General features: G+C 40.7%; 1 protein-coding gene across 10 annotated transcripts in view; it reads right to left on the reverse strand.

Annotated features, from left to right (window-relative positions):
* Window positions 1–17,170, reverse strand: part of lsamp (limbic system associated membrane protein) — an 878,287-nt gene that overhangs the window by 48,409 nt on the left and 812,708 nt on the right. The window lies entirely within an intron of this gene.

Raw genomic sequence — 17,170 nt, forward strand, 5'->3', positions numbered from 1 at the left:
CTGCTGAGGTCCATAGTCGATAAGACTGTATTTTTATAATACAGGACTGCCATTATTAAAATGCAACCGAGTTTGGTAGGGGAATGGGTATTTATCTAGCTCAAATGGCCAAGCGATCTGGCAAGAATCTGAATATATTTTTGCTTTTAAGTAAATCAACCTTTGGCTGTTCAGCCGAAGAGATCTAGGGTTCAGAGTGTTCATTGATACTATGTATCTTACAAAACAGCTTGAATTCATGCTCCTCAGTAAAGTAGCCTAATATCATAATGGAAATAAGGCCATTCAAAGTTTATACAACAGTCATCTTTCACACTAAGTGACACTAGAATTATATATACTGAAAGAAGGAATAAGAGCTCACTTCACAGCTTTGACGTGCTCATACTACTTTGTTTTGCTAATAAAATACAACTGCTTCCATTTAAAATAAAATGTGTTAATTTCTGCATGACAGTAGCTGTCTAACAGTTGCTGAATATAAGAACAAAAGAAACTGAACCAGATATGGTAAAATTCCTGCATGGAGTTTGCTCAACAGGATTCAGGTCTCAGACATGGATCCTCTCTCACTGATTGGGTTGTAGGGCAGGGCTTCCCAACCCTGTTCCTGGAGATCGAGCATCCTGTAGGTTTTCATTTCAACCCTGATTTGGCATACCTGATTCTACTAATTAGTAGCTGAATGAGATCTCTAGCTGTTGAAGGAGGTGTGCTTTCTTATGGTTGGAGTGAAAATCTACCGGATGATAGATCTCCAGGAACAGGACTGGGCAGCCCTGTTGTAGGGTTTGCATTCTGAGTCAGATTCAGCCCTCGGGGTCTAATGTACTGGTTCTCTGACATCACAGGTAAGACTCAATGTCAGTGCAGAATGCTGGCACTCTCATTAAACTAAGAAGCAGAGAAGTGCTTGCCGAGCAGCCAAAAAGATTTTCACTCAAACCATGACTGTCTGAATGCTGGTCTTGAGCCAACACAGCACAACTTTTAGCACAAGTGTTTAAGCACTACTGCTATTTTCTATCGTTGCGCGATATTTTGTCTCTATTCAATCAATGTTTGTCCAACAATGTTTGACTCACAATAAGATGCAAGATTGTCTCGTTGCAAAACTTTTGGAAATAAAATACAGCATATATGTATGCTCAATTTTATGTCAGTGTTAAGAACAAATATTGGTTGCATGCAGAGCTAAGTGTGGATGATGCAGAAGTACATGCTCACAAAGGCACAATTCATTTAGCCTTTAGGTGTAATACCTGCCTAGCAAGTGGTGAAATTACACCGCATGTTAATTCAGGTAGAGCATTAAGTAGATTTGTGCTGGTTGAACACATTTTTATGATACAGTTTAACAAAGGGAAAAAGGTGTCTTGGTGGTAGACCAGATCAGTGCTGATTACTGCAATGCGTTATTTCATTTTCAAACCTGGACTGGCAGGTGGAACCAAAGGGACAGCTCAAATATTTTACTTTATTTCATTTTATTTTTTAAAAGAGGGGAAGCGTCTGCCCTCTTTTCATACATTTTTTATTCAGACAGGGGGAAAGCAGAGAGCGGTAGAGAAAGGGAATCGCAACTCCGAAAGTGCCAGGGCGGGGATGGAGCCCCCAACTGAGCAGGGGGATTTGTACAGTACATGTACTGCTGACTGTGCCACACATCATGCCGACTCCAGTGTTTGTTTGAACATGCGAGAAGCCGTTAAGAATAAGCAAGCAATGTAACACACTTATCTACTGTACATGCTCAGGGCCAGTTTGAGGCTACTGCAAACATGTCACACTATGCACTCAGCTGCAGAAAGCATTGTGCAATGAGAGCTAGGACACATGTATTCCTCGGCCCCGTGAACACGCGATCATGGGAAAGGCTGCCGGCAACTGTACAAAATCATTTAAAAGCTTGCTTCTCATTGGCATCAGCCCTTTCCCTGTTAACAGTGCGGTTTCACATGCAGTCCACGGGCACCTCATCGACCAGCGGGGGTCATTAGATAGTGAAGACGCGCAGACTCCTATCCAACGAAACCCTCCCATACATTGGCTGATGCAATTACTCCAATTACATTTTGCCCTATGGAGCTACCACCCACAGTTTTTAATGGCATTTGATTCAAGACTGAGGCTTGGGGCTCCTCCATGCACCACACCATGGTGTCTTAACCAAATGACCCATCCAGCAGCCCCCATAGTGAGCTAATTTTGGTGAAGAACAGCTGAGCGGAACTATGAGTCAATTCAAGGTGCTCAACCCAGGTCTAAGAACAAATGGGGTGCAATGGGCATATATATAATAGGTGTGCTAAAATCATTAATATTAACTGAAAAACTGCTGCAAACATTGCACTCCTGACACAAAGAAACAAATGTACATTTCTATGCACCAAACAACTCTGGAAAGCATGACGTTGGACAGAGGAAAGCAGGACTGAGTCACAGCAAAAGCAGCACAGAGTCACAGCAAAAGCAGGACAGGGTCACAGCGAAAGGAGGATTGATCACAGAGAAAGCAGGACTGAGACACAGAGAAAGGAGAACTGATCACAGAGAAAGCAGGACTGAGACACAGAGAAAGCAGGACTGAGACAGAGAAAGCAGGACTGAGACACAGAGAAAGCAGGACTGAGTCACAAATAAAGCAGGACTGAGACACAGAGAAAGCAGGACTGAGACACAGAGAAAGCAGGACTGAGACACAGAGAAAGCAGGACTGATCACAGAGAAAGCAGGACTGAGACACCAAGAAAGCAGGACTGAGACACAGAGAAAGCAGGACTGAGACAAAGAGAAAGCAGGACTGAGACACAGAGAAAGCAGGACTGAGACAGAGCAAAAGCAGGACTGAGTCACAGAGAAAGCAGGACTGAGGCAGGGCACAACGGTCCCCTTGTTTCAGCGTCAGAGTCTGTGATGCGTGCGAGTGAGGAAGATGGCAGGGAGGGGGGATGTGCACACACACACACACACACACACACGCCGCTGGTGCATGTAGGGAACGGGGAAAGATCCCACAGACGAACCCCGCCAGGCGCCAGCGCGCAAAGCTCATTGAAATGTGCGCGTTCTTCACTGAGCGACCAGGTCCTGTCAATTTACCCGAGGCGAAAATGAAATTTCAGGCTCAAAGGTCACCCCGCAGCTCAGAAAAACAAAAACAAAAACAAAACAAAGCAATTTACTCAAAAATAAAGAGGCGCATTAAAGGGAGGAGCAGAGCGTCACCTCCGCATAATCAGCCGACCCACACAACGCCGCCCGCCCGCGCGCCACGGACTGTCTCCGAAATGTCTGCGCGATAGGAGCCTGATTGGCTGACTGATGTGTTTGACAGGTGCCTGCCCCTCTGCGCTGTCTGCCCCAGCCAATCTACTTCATACAATAAAACAGAATCAAATCATTGCAGCAAAGCGAGCTAAAAGCAAGGTAAAAGCGTCTGCACAGATTTAACATTGGCCGTGCTGACGAAAGCCAGAAAATTACACAAGCAGAACGCAAGGCCACTGAAAAAAAAACAACAAAAAAAAAAACACTGGCACTTTGAACAAATGGAACCAAACAAGAAGGATAAAAACAAGATTGTTTCCATTAGTTCCAAGACAGGAACAGAGACTGTTATACATATTTATATATATATACAGAGACTTATACATATTTAACAAGACGCAATTAAAAAACGAAAGCAGGGAGAGCGAAATGAATTTATCCATCACTTCACAATTAAAACAAAACTGTAAAAAGTGTATTGCTACAAGTATGCCCTAATATCACTGTCATAGGCCTGAATGCGATCAACGTGCCCTTAACATCAAATTAAAAATAAAAGCATGTGTTGATTTTATTTATTCACAATCAGTGCAGCGTTTTGGTGCAGATTAAAAATAAAATGTTGTATTATTATTATTATTATTATTATTAACCCGTCCACACACTGGAACAGTGCATTATTATATGGCTCATTAAACCGTTGCATTCAAGTGGACAGCTAAGGGCAAATGGTGGAAGAATCCAGTCACACCTGTGCAGGTGCCCCAGCCAGTCAGGGTCAGTGGCGTTTGTGAGAGACACAGGGCGTGACGTGAACCTGTTGATACCCCAGGAGACGGTGTGAAAGAAAGAGACCGAGCTGGCAGAAGATGCAGAGGAGAGAGTTAATTGAGATTCAGCCACCCTTCCTAATGGCCTGATACCTGCATGCCCGCTGAGTGGTTCGCAGGGAGGTTAAAGACCCAGAGTCTCTGTCTCCGCAATCCAAGCAGAAAAATCCAAACACAGCCGGGCCCTGTGCACCAGGAACGGTGGTGTGCATTTTACATTTGTAGGTCGTGGACAGGGTAACGCATGTGTGTGTGTGTTTGTGTGTGTGTGTGTGTGTGTGCGCTTGTTTGCGTGAGTGTGTGTGCATGTGAGAGCGCGTGCGTGAGTGTACGTGTGTGCATGCATGCGTATGTGTGTGTACGTGTGAGTGTGTGTGCATGCATATGTGTGTGTGCGCGTGTGCGCGTGTGCGTGAGTGTAAGTGTGTGCATGCATGCGTGTGTGTGTGTCTCTGAGAGCTCACTCTCACTCCTGCTACAGGACTGTACGATCGCCTGCAGCATTCCCTGTCAAGTCCTGGGTTCATTCAGATAAAGAAAAGCAATCTGTTCACCTCCACAGGCCATCCTGCAAGGCTGCCTGAGTGTACGAAGCCCAGCCCAGATGCAGGCACTGTCAGGCCCTCTCTCCTGTCCTTTACCCGGCTTCAGCTCCCCCTTATCTGCATGCGGACCGATCGGCTTTAGTGCCAGCATTCACAGAGCAGGTGTACAGGCACCCAGCAAATGAGCATTAACGACCTGACACCCTGAGCGCGCACTCTCCTACTCTCTATCTCTCTCTCTCACTTTCCTTCTCACTCTCCCACTTTCTCGCTCGTTCTCTCTCACTGACTATATATACAGTTAAATGTGAAAGCATTGGGACAGTGACACAATTTTATTTTGTCTTGGCTCAGTAATCCAGTACATTGTGTTTGAACAATATGAGGTATAAGTGCAGACTGCCAGCTTTAATTTGATGGTATTTGCATCCATATTGGGTGATCCGTGTAGGAATCGCAGCCCTTTTTCATACATAGTCGCCCCATTTTAGGAGAGCTGAGCCAAAACAAAAACAGTGGAGCTGTCCCAATACTTTTGCATGTAACTTGCTTTGGATGTTTGAGACTGTAGAGAAGATTCATCCATAGTTAAATTCTTTATTTCCTTTTTTTAGAAATCTTTTTTTGGAAAGAATGAATAAAAGGTTTGCGATGCTTTTGCAACCGATGAACCATCACAGCTACCAGAAATATTACCTACAATTCTCAGACCACCCACAGTGGGTGGAAAGCACACATAACTACACTACCAGGGAAATAGTGACACAGTGTACTGTCTGGGTCAAGCATATTTAAATTGCATTATCTACTTAAATTTCATTGCCAAAATGATACATTTTTATGCAAATGCAGCTCAATACAGGGCATGTCCAATTCAGAAAGATGGCAGAAAATTAACACTCACAATAAGCATGGATTTTTTTTAAAAACTGAAACTTGGTGGTAATTCAGCATAGTCTATTTAAAAGCCATGCAATGTGTGCTTGTCAACTTTTCAGTAACAATTATTGCCATTGTAGCTGGAAGAGGAAGACACCACTAACATTTTAGGTGTGCAATCCTGGGATGAGAAAGGTGATATTGAACTAGCTCCATGTCATTCTTATTTCTTTTTTTATTTTTATATTTAGAACTCCAATAACCATGGCTACTTCAATAAAAAATCATGTATTTAAAATGGTCCAATGAATTGAGATAGTAAGTTGTTCCAAAAATACTGAAAAGGTCGATTTTCTGGTCATTCGGCCTCATCTGTGGCTCAGCGGTTTCTTTTATAAGTCACATTTCCCACAATACATTTTAATTTGTGCGCCAAATTAAAATGAATCGAGCACAATGACAGGCAAGTATTCAATTAATGTTATTCATTCAGCACTTGTCCATCTGAGAAAAAAATAAATGAAAAAATAAATAAATCTAAATAGTGCTCAGACAAGGCATAGCATGACATGAAAGTTGGCAAGACCCTGGCTCAAAAAATCTCTTATGACAGCTCACTTAATGTTTTGCAACAAAAAACTTGAAATACCATTGTATTTGTAAACTTGCTAACTATTTAGACGTGGTTATGCAGTTGGTTGATTCTAGTCAACACTTTAGGGTATTTGTCGTTAGCATGGCATGTAAATCATTTGCAGCTGTTGCATGATAAGGAGCCTCAACTGTGCTTGCCGTTTTTCTTAATGATTTTACTCCTCAGTGTTTGTTTGAGTTCCCTTCCTCACAAAATGTCCATTTTTTTCTGACTTTTTCATAGATCTGTATGTTTTTACATTTGGTCCAGCCGAAAAGCATACACACAGGACCTACCCCCGGCACAAGCCCCGCAGCTTAATAACAGGTTAATAATAATAACATCTCAGCACCACTCCTGCGAATATACCGGTGAGAATGATCTCCAGCATTCTCACAGTGATGCGCATTGCGTACTCCACCCATTACAGTGTTTGCCAAGCAACTGTGCAAACTTCCCTTCGCTCTGATGAAGCCCAATAATGACCGGCCATTAACTGCCAAAAGCGGCTTCATAGGGCCTCATTACGCTGATAGAATTGTGTGTCCATGTTTTGTCACTACAACCTTTACAGGCTCATTAGCATAAAGGAGCACTGGAGGAAGATTACAGCGGGAATCGTGGTGAATATTAACAAAAAGGAAATGGGCGATTGAACAAACGCAGAAAAAAAGCATTTACCGAGGTCAGCCGCATTAAATGCTCTAGGAAAAGGGCAAATTCCAAGTGCATCACAGCCTGCATTGGTCAATATGGATTACTTGTCCAACCACTGCATAATTGCTCAGAATGTCAAATTAGAATGCTTAACACCATATGGTATTTGTTAGGCAGAAGATAAAATTGTCAAACATATTTAAAAAAGGTCCTTAGTCTCTCGAGTAAAATTAGGTTATATTTGAGGACTTCATTTTTGAAGTTGATATGTTTTTTTTTCTCTCTGCCCACCAGTGTGTAACCTGCTTCAAACTTACTCAACCATTGAAAAGGTGACATGTACATTATGCAATATATTTTCATTGTGTCATACATAATTAATGCAAAGGAAGAAGAGCAAGAAAGGTGACCACTTTCTTTGAATTTCCTTTGGCCCTTATGCAAAACCAGAGACTTGCCAGAGGTAGGGAGACCACAATTCTAGTTCATGGCCAATTCAAGTGCTTTAGTCTGCACACTAAAAAAAAAAAAACCCACACAATGTGATAGATACACAGGTGGATACAAGACAATTACACAAACCTGTCATGGCATTGATTTAACCATATGGGGTGCTATAACTCCGATACCAAAAATACCAGAAAAGCAGAAGTATAAAACTTGGTGCTATATAAAGCACTTCACATTCAAGCAAGTACCGAAGGTTCACAAGATGCTTTAAGAAAATAATTATCATTGTAATTTAGATTATTGCCTGGCATTATAATTCATCATACCATATTTCCAATGCTGTTAAGCGATGCAATGTATGGTGAAGGCTGTAATGTGACTGAACTTCACGTGCAGAGGTTGCAGGTTCAATTCCAGCATCAGCTCATGTAAGCTATTTTGTTACAACTGTTATTTGAGTTATAACTGCTTTCAAAAGATGTGTGTATACTGAAATACAGATCATCAATGCATTTACGGACATCTATCTTCGGCTAAGATAGACCTCATAATATATTTTGTACTCTTTCACCACTTGCTGTCCTTACAGGTGGTGCTCTGTGACACGAAGGGTCTGCCTATCGATTCTCATGTTCAGGTTTTGAGACCAGTTTCAACTTCTTTTCAATTCAAGAATGAAACCATTGAACTTTGCACAGAATCGCAGCTGTGAACCTATGTGTGTCTTTGCATAGCCTTATTTTCTCCTTCCTGGTGCACAATACTTGGCTTTTATTATTTATTTATTTAAATAATAATAATAATAATAATAATAATATTAGCCTGAACTTGCATTCTCATAAATTATGTCTCTGTGAGACAAGTGAGAAGCAGGCAGTAGGAAGCTGTCACTCGCACATCACCGCCCTGCTGGGATTGGTGGCGCAGCCTGCAGGAGGCGGAGCTGCTAGTGGGAGCTCAGTGCTGTCAGGCCCTGCTGTTCCTGCTGTTCCTCAGGGTCGTATTTACCCGGCAAGCAACTTCATGACGGCACTGAATCTGGGTTCCACACTCAACAGCGAAGAGAGCCATCTTTCTTATTCAGGATTTGCTGAGATACTAGGACTTTTCATATTTAAAACTGGAGCAGGGTAGCCTAATACATTGTTACCTGCTGTTATGATGAATGTCTCAAGCACTCGCAGTACGAAAACAACAACAGAAAGAACTAGCTGCTTTACATGTCATTAGATATTCAATGCTTCGTGTGTGATAGATTTGCTCTCAAATTCCATCTGAGTGCTGTTGTCGTTAAAGTAAATCCTCTGAGCTGCCACTCTCACCATCACACGTTTCTCTGTCTCCAATTCTCACAGCTCTGCTCTGGCCAAGTACACCCACTCTGACATGCTGCCAACGACAAAAGCAGGAATAGCTCCTCTTCATGACATTCTGCCCTAAAAAAAACCCATTAGATTTCACAAAGCATGTAGTTTCCATGGGCATAAGTCATAATGTGTCAGCAAGCAGCTATGAAAGTGAACAATCACTAATTGAATATTAGGAATTGTTAGCGTATAACAATTTTATCTATGTGGAGGGGAGATTTGATTAGGGTTAAGTGCTCACTTCAGTAGAGTTTTGAGGCATATTTGTCTTCAGAAAACTTTTATGTGTACAATGCACATGCACCACAGCAGCCAGTATGGACACAATTTAATGGAATATATTTATATCTAAACATTATTTTCATCATAATTTTCATGATCTTCATAAAGAAGGGAGGGAAACTCATCTCAACCACCACTGTGTAGCTCCCACCTGGGTGATGCATGGTGAGAGAGGGGTTTACTGAGCCAGTGGAAGTGGAGGGTTCAAAAGGAAAAGAACTGTGCCCTATTGGCTAAACCTGCAACGCATTAAGTGTAACAACATAAAGAATACTGTATGTAGATGCAATTAAGGGCATTTTCACACTTCCTTTTAATTTGCATTAACCAGTGGTTGACAGCTGATGAAATTAGTCATAGGACTAAGCCTGAAGCTCTATATCCAGACGGTTCAGACTCTGAGCTGAGCAACAGAATATAATGACATGTTAAGGCATCTGTTAAGTAGATCTGTACATGTTAGCAATAAGCACCTCATGTATTTGTGTGATTGATCCACGATACTGTATTTGGTCTTCTGTAGCATGATGTCCCCTCTGATGTTTCCAGCATAGTGTCCTCTCTGATTAAAGCTAGCACAGGAAAGGCAGTGTCAAACACGATATCTTTCAATCTAAGATGGAGTCACAGATTATATTTGCTTAAGATTCAGTTTGAAAATAATAGTTAGACACATCAGTGGTTATTATTAGAATTAAAATGAAAATCATCTTAAATCTATGAGTTGTTTTGAAAATAGATCCTACCATAATTAACCTCTGAGAAGAGGGCTTATATATCTTGGTTCATGTGTACAGGAGGCAAAATGATTTGTTTCTCGTGAAAACTGCATTCAAATGTAAACATGATACAGCCAATATGGTAATAAATATTTCTCTAGAATTACATTATTAGCTAGAGTCAGCACCTTTGAAAACAAAACTACTGGTGGCTGCCAAAATGAAATACCGGCATAATAGTTTCATTATGCTTTAAGAAGAGAGAACGTTACCAACTTTATTAATTAAAAAATAAATACATTTAACATTTAATCTAAATTTAATTGTATACCTGTGTAGGTGCGATTACAGTAGCTGACCTATTGATTTATCACAAGTGTGAAAAAAAATTAGTGTGGATGTCTACCAATACATGTAACAAGAATAATTTCATTAAAATTTAATTTCCATTTTATTTATTGTGAAAATTAGGATTTTATAAATCCTGAGATAAAGTAATATTCATAGCAGAAGAAGCTAGGACTGAAACAAGCACACTGTGTTTGCAGTGTGTTTGAAGTGAAGGGAATGAATGAGCACGAAATGCTCACGGCAGCTTTTTTACAAATGTGCTCCCTTTACCTGAACCGATCTTATTGTTCTTGCGGAACGAAACTGGATCTCTAATTGAACAGGCCAAACAACACTTTTGTGTTTAGAGTGTAACCTTTATATGCAGCGGAGAAGATGCACAATGAACTGAATTGATAGATGATACACGCTTCATAAAATGCAACAAAATGCTTCCTGAGGTTCTTCTCTGCGTCATTTCAGGACAAATTTAAGGCACTGATTCTTTTGCGGTGACTCATATGGGTGAATTTATATAGCCTGTGAGACGGTTGTGTGTTAAAACTAAACTGACAAATCCCACTGCATGCCAGGGTCCTTGAGCGAGACTAAATTTAACCACAATTAGATTAATTTGATGCATGTCTGCTTGCAACCTTCAGTCTTGGTCACGATTTAGTGTGGCTAGATAAGATCAATTCCAGCACTTATCTCTCACCACTTTGCCGTGGATGTTCACTCCTATGATAATAAATCTTTTTAAAGGAATTTAGCCTGATGTTCTATTTGTAATTGTGTTGTAAAATTTTTAATTTTCTCTCACATTTCAGCACACCTGAATGAAACTATGTTGAAATGAGTGCAAATGATGAAGCTGGTTTGGCATGGCCTACTACATTTTAACATTCCATCCACTTAACCTTTCTAAAAGCAGTCAGACTTTTATGACCAAAAACACATACATAAATCATTGCCATGTTACCATAATAAAAGCCACAAGCCCTGGTCATATTCAACTAATCCATGTAACTCTAGCATCTGTGCAGATGCTAATAACAGCAGTCTCAGTGCAGATGCTAATCACAGCGGTCTCTGTGCATTTGCTAATCACAGCAGTCTCAGTGCAGATGCTAATCACAGCGGTCTCTGTGCATTTGCTAATCACAGGGGTCTCAGTGCAGATGCTAATCACAGGGGTCTCTGTGCATTTGCTAATCACAGCGGTCTCTGTGCAGATGCTAATCACAGGGGTCTCAGTGCAGATGCTAATAACAGGGTCTCTGTGCAGATACTAATCACAGGGGTCTCAGTGCAGATGCTAATAACAGGGTCTCTGTGCAGATACTAATCACAGGGGTCTCTGTGTATATGCTAATCACAGGGGTCTCAGTGCAGATGCTAATCACAGGGGTCTCAGTGCAGATGCTAATAACAGGGTATCTGTGCAGATACTAATCACAGGGGTCTCTGTGTATATGCTAATCACAGGAGTCTCAGTGCAGATGCTAATCACAGGGGTCTTTGTGCAGATGCTAATCACAGGGGTCTCAGTGCAGATGCTAATCACAGGGGTCTCTGTGCAGATGCTAATCACAGGAGTCTCTGTGCAGATGCTAATCACAAGGGTCTTTGTGCAGATGCTAATCACAGGGGTCTCTGTGTATATGCTAATCACAGGGGTCTCTGTGCAGATGCTAATCACAGGAGTCTCTGTGCAGATGCTAATCACAGGGGTCTCAGTGCAGATGCTAATCACAGGGGTCTCTGTGCAGATGCTAATCACAGGAGTCTCTGTGCAGATGCTAATCACAGGGGTCTCAGTGCAGATGCTAATCACAGGGGTCTCTGTGCAGATGCTAATCACAGGGGTCTCTGTGCAGATGCTAATCACAGGAGTCTCAGTGCAGATGCTAATCACAGGGGTCTCAGTGCAGATGCTAATCACAGGGGTCTCTGTGCAGATGCTAATCACAGGGGTCTCTGTGCAGATGCTAATCACAGCGGTCTCTGTGCAGATGCTAATCACAGGGTCTCGTGCATTTGCTAATCACAGCGGTCTCTGTGCATTTGCTAATCACAGCGGTCTCTGTGCAGATGCTAATCACAGGGGACTCTGTGCATTTGCTAATCACAGCGGTCTCTGTGCAGATGCTAATCACAGCGGTCTCTGTGCAGATGCTAATCACAGGGGTCTCTGTGCAGATGCTAATCACAGGGGTCTCTGTGCAGATGCTAATCACAGGGGTCTCTGTGTAGATACTAATCACAGGGGTCTCTGTGCAGATGCTAATCACAGGGTTACACTCAGTATTACCAGCCATAATCCTGCCAGTGCCTGTGTCCCTCTCAGGGGGGAGTCACAGTTTACTTTAATCATGTTATATAAGAGCAAAACTCTGCATCGCCTTCTCACACAGAACAGGATCAAGCGGCAGAATGCAGTCCATGTGTAAATCCATCCTGGAAGCTACCTTTGAATCTAAACCAAATATGTTCTGTATGCAATTATTCTTTATTTCAATGGCTTTCATGTCCTTCTGCTTCTGCAGCAATTATTCATGTCTGACACAAAACCTCCCAGCTATACAAACTTGGACTTTTGTGAGCGAAAGATTTCTCACAATTTTTTCCAATAAAGAAAGCCGTTCCATAAGAGACTAAATATCTTGGCAATGCCAAAATAAAACTTGAAAGAATGGCTAGAAATGCATTTCGAATTTTAACATTATTTTAAGTTCATTGAGTTACATCTGTTTTAGTCTTAATTACTTTCTTTCAGCACTTCTCCTTCTGTAAATGATGGATCTACTGTGTGGGGGTTGTGAATTTGTTTAAAAAGAATTTTTATTTTGTGAAAACAGTAATTAAATATTTTACTTGTTACACCAAAAATCAACGAGGCTGCCAGTGTAGTTCATTTAGCACCCAGACATTTAATAACATGACTTAAACGTTATGTATTGTAGGCACCCCTTCAACATCAATCATTGAAGCTTCATCCTGAAAGCAGAGCAGGTGTTAGGAAAATGCAGAAAAGATAACAGCAATTTAGTATAAATAATTATCCAGATGAAAAATAAATTTAAAACTAAACAAGAATGCTTTAAGCCAGTTTTTAACAGGAAGTTCATCTCCAGAATGAGATTGCCAGGCCATTTTATAGCCAGGTGTGGAATGCCTGATTGTATCTGCAAGCTTTAGTTGGACTTCAGCTCGACCAGTCATAAAGCCGTAGCGTAGAGCACTGAAAGACAACGCGGTTAAATAACTGCAGCTGAATAATATTCTGCCTTCATAAGCTCCCAGATCTGGGCTGTAATGGCACCGGCAGCTGCTATTACAAAAGATCTGACTCTATCTGAGCATCTCACAGGCCATTATTTCTGTTTTGGTTAGAAATTTTTCTCTCCATTTACTCCCCCTTTACCCCCCCCCCCATCTCGCTCACATCACCTCTTTCAGAGCAATTACTCCTTCCCCACTTTCATCATCCTTGCGGTGCATGAGTGTGGCTGGGGACTGCGTTTGCGCTCTCCCTGGTGCCCCAATGTGGCTGGACACTGCGTTTGCGCTCCACTATTACACGGTCATAAAATGTATGTTGTGAATTTTACAAAATGGCGAACAAAGAAAACTCTAAATTATCACAGCATACATTATAGAAATACATATAGTATGTCATGACTAGTTGTGGCTGGTGTTGTACCATGCTTAAGAACAGGGGTGGCCAATGAACTCTGAAAAGCGGCAAAGTGGGTACAGGTTTTTGTTTTAGATCAGGACTATGACACCTGACTTAATACATTAACTATTTAATCAAGACCTTGGTAAGTACAATCAGGTGTTTTTGTGTTTATGTAGTGTGACTATGTGTCGGCACAAATGGTTCATTTGGGTTCATTTATATTTCAACGTATGTCTTTTTAGTAGCCTACGGACACCTTTCATAAGAAAACAGATTATTTTCATTACGAGTTATAGGTTATGCTGTAATAATAATTATTATCTTAATTCAGAATGTGTACAGTATGTGCACAGGTACAGTTTGGTGAGTTATTTTTTATTGTGCATCTTATCCAACACCATCATGTAAAATTGACTCAATTAGGGATTGACATTTATTTAGTGAGGATTTTAAAATGGCCCTGATTCATTTTCAAATTTACTTAGGACTTGCTCATTGTTTTCTCCTGTAATTATTGTTGATTTTTTACTTGGAACAACTTCCAGTTCTGACAGAATACTTGCCTCTTCAGAGTTAAGAGCTCTCCTGTTATGTCCTTCTCCCTTTAAAGCAGATGAATTAAACTAGATTATGATATACAATCATAATCAATAATTGAGTACTTCCACCTTGGACCGTTCAAATAAAATCACATTATTTTGGTATTCTGACAAATGACAATTGACAAATACAGTAGGTGATACCCAAGTTTCTGTCATTGCAGAAGTTCTGAGCATGTTACCATTTCAGCTGAGCTGTCTTTTGTACATTATGCTGCTGACACCATTTCGGGGCTTTGCTGCAGCATCTTCCATTGAACTCCTCTCCCCATGGAATGGCGTCAAGTCACATAAAATTTCTGAGTTTGACACTGCAAAGATGAGCCCCTAAACCGGAGTGTTTCTTTTAAAAGCATTATTACAATGAAAATCACAGGACGTCTCACGTAATCAAATCAAACAAGGAGAAAAAGGAGAAAACAATGAGGTATAAAAATAAGGGAGGCTCTAGGGCAATGTTACAAATGAAGGCGGAAGCTTTTTCCACAGATAGATGGACAGGTGCTTCCCCGTTCAGCCCTTCAAACTGGCCCAAGAGGGCAAAATTCACTGTTACCTCTGAGTGCAATTCCCGACCTTAAGAAATACCTTCCCTAATTTTATCTTTACACTCTGGTGAGTATTTGAGATTGCATCAGCAGGAGACCAAAGCAAAACAAAACTAAAACTAAATCCCAGTGGTGATTGTGAAGGCTAGATATCAGTTTGGACATGCAGGTTTGCTTGCAAGTGCAATCAGTTCTGTAGTTTGCAGTGGTTTTGAAGTTGCAGGGCTAATTCACACTGTTCAATATTGCTTGATATTTGAATTGTTGCTCGAAATAGCTTCCTTAGAGAAACTTCACACCTGGCAATTGTACGATGCAAGTTTTAAATGTCATGCACACATTTGATGTCATCAGAGGTGCTTCCACATTCTAAAGAGACAATCACTGTTTATGTAAAGCCTTTCAGCTGCCTGTTAGTTCCCACATTTGTTTAAGAGTATCCATTCAAACAAGTAATAATTCATTGTGAAATAACCTTTTTGTAACACTGTACTTGAAATATGGTGTCGATTGAAAAAACAAATGTCTGCATGTTTTACTAGAATGGCCTGGAATTAAAACAAAAAGTGTGGCATTTAAAAATGTGGAAAAAGTGCGACTAATGCAAAATGCACAGGTAATATTGGCCAGGCTACAGTAAATATCATTTAATATCATATCGTTTCATAATTTAGTGAAAAAACTCTGCCATTATTTTTAGAACAAAAGACATCACTTACTACTTTTATAAAAATGAGGCAAGCAACTTGCATTCACTGGAAAAAAAAATATTATGTAACACTACAAGGAATGAAAGAATGCTGTAGGCAGAAGGAATGCTTCAGCCTGAACAAAGCAACTAAGTGTAGCCTGGTTGACTGCTGTGATCGCCAGGAAGCAAGCTGCAGTACATGTACCATATGTATGGTGTCTGCTAAAAAGCTGAACTCCCTAATCATTATTCAGTACAAAACCACCACAAAAAACTCCCGAGTTGCTCATTTTATTGTGTGGAACATTGTAAACCCAACAATACTTGAATTGCTAATTCTACTGTTAGAAGTTGAAATTGCAGTTTCTCTGAAAAACTTATTGTGAGTGACCAGTGTTTGTTTCCCTCGTCTTCATTATTAACTCTTTAAGGTGTAAGAACAAAAATATGTGATTAGAATGTTCTCAACTGAACATTCAAATTCAAATTATGGTGTATCAATCGCTACTGGTAACTGAAAGCAATGGAGTTCTAGAACACTGACTTTGAATTTTGAGCCTATTCCAATCGGGTGAGAGGCAGGAACACACCCTGGACAGGCCGCCAATCCATCACAGGGCACACATTTTAATCACACACTCATACCTATGGGCAACTAATACTCTCCAATTAGCCTGACCTGATTTATACTTCCACTGTTTGATGTTTCTTTCTTATATTTGACTGGGAGGTATTTTGTAACATACATTTTAATGTATTCTTCCCCATTCCCGCTTATAAGGTATTTTAAGGGTTCAACATATTTGTTGTCTATCAATAAATTGATTGTCATTAATTTTATTTCTTTTTTTGCCATAATAGACACTGAGATATTGGTTGGAGCTTGCAGTCTTGTCCCCATCAGTTTGAGTGTCTACTTGCATTCTTTTGATGCTGCCTCCAAGGGAAGTTCACAAGAGAACTTTGCGAGAACAGAACATTTAACAGGACCGCAGCCCTGATTCTTGGATTTCTCAGTCTTAAAGAGCTGTAAGGATTGTTTGATTGAATCTGAAACAACTTACCTCTGGTTTGATTGAATTGCACATGCCCTTAAAATGGCTAAGTGCATTTGATTGAATTGAGGGGCATGTCTTACATTTCTGTGGATCTGATTGGCCAGAAGTAGCACTGCCCAGCATTCTTTGATGGATTTGGAACTGTGCGGTGTGCTGGTCATATGGCCTTAAGTCCAGGCTGGCAGAAAAGTCATGCTTTAAATAAAAAGGGTTTGTTTTTTTTCTTTCCACAAGCCACTTCTGCACGTTTCTGCTTACCTAAATATAATGATGAATTATAAATACAGGAGGCACTGTAGGGTCTGAAATCACTGTGAAAGATCGTATGGGGGCCAGCTGTTGCCAAACACATATATACAGCATCAAGTGTTCAGAAGACAAACAACATTGAAATCTAAACGGTTTTACTGGAGAAAAAAAAGGCCAACTTCCATATTTTCCCAGCAAACAAGGTAAAGGACAAAATGTAAAATTGCTGTGAACCCTGATGATAACAACTTTCAGTGTCTGTTATTTTTCCAAGGTCCATATTAGACAAAGTGCATTGAACTTTATTTTGTGTACTACTAGAAAATATTCTATAATATCTGTGGCATGCGACTATACTGGTGGCTGGTAATATGTTA

This window comes from Anguilla rostrata, chromosome 12 (genome assembly GCF_018555375.3).
Source record: "Anguilla rostrata isolate EN2019 chromosome 12, ASM1855537v3, whole genome shotgun sequence".
In the NCBI taxonomy this organism is placed as follows: domain Eukaryota; kingdom Metazoa; phylum Chordata; class Actinopteri; order Anguilliformes; family Anguillidae; genus Anguilla; species Anguilla rostrata.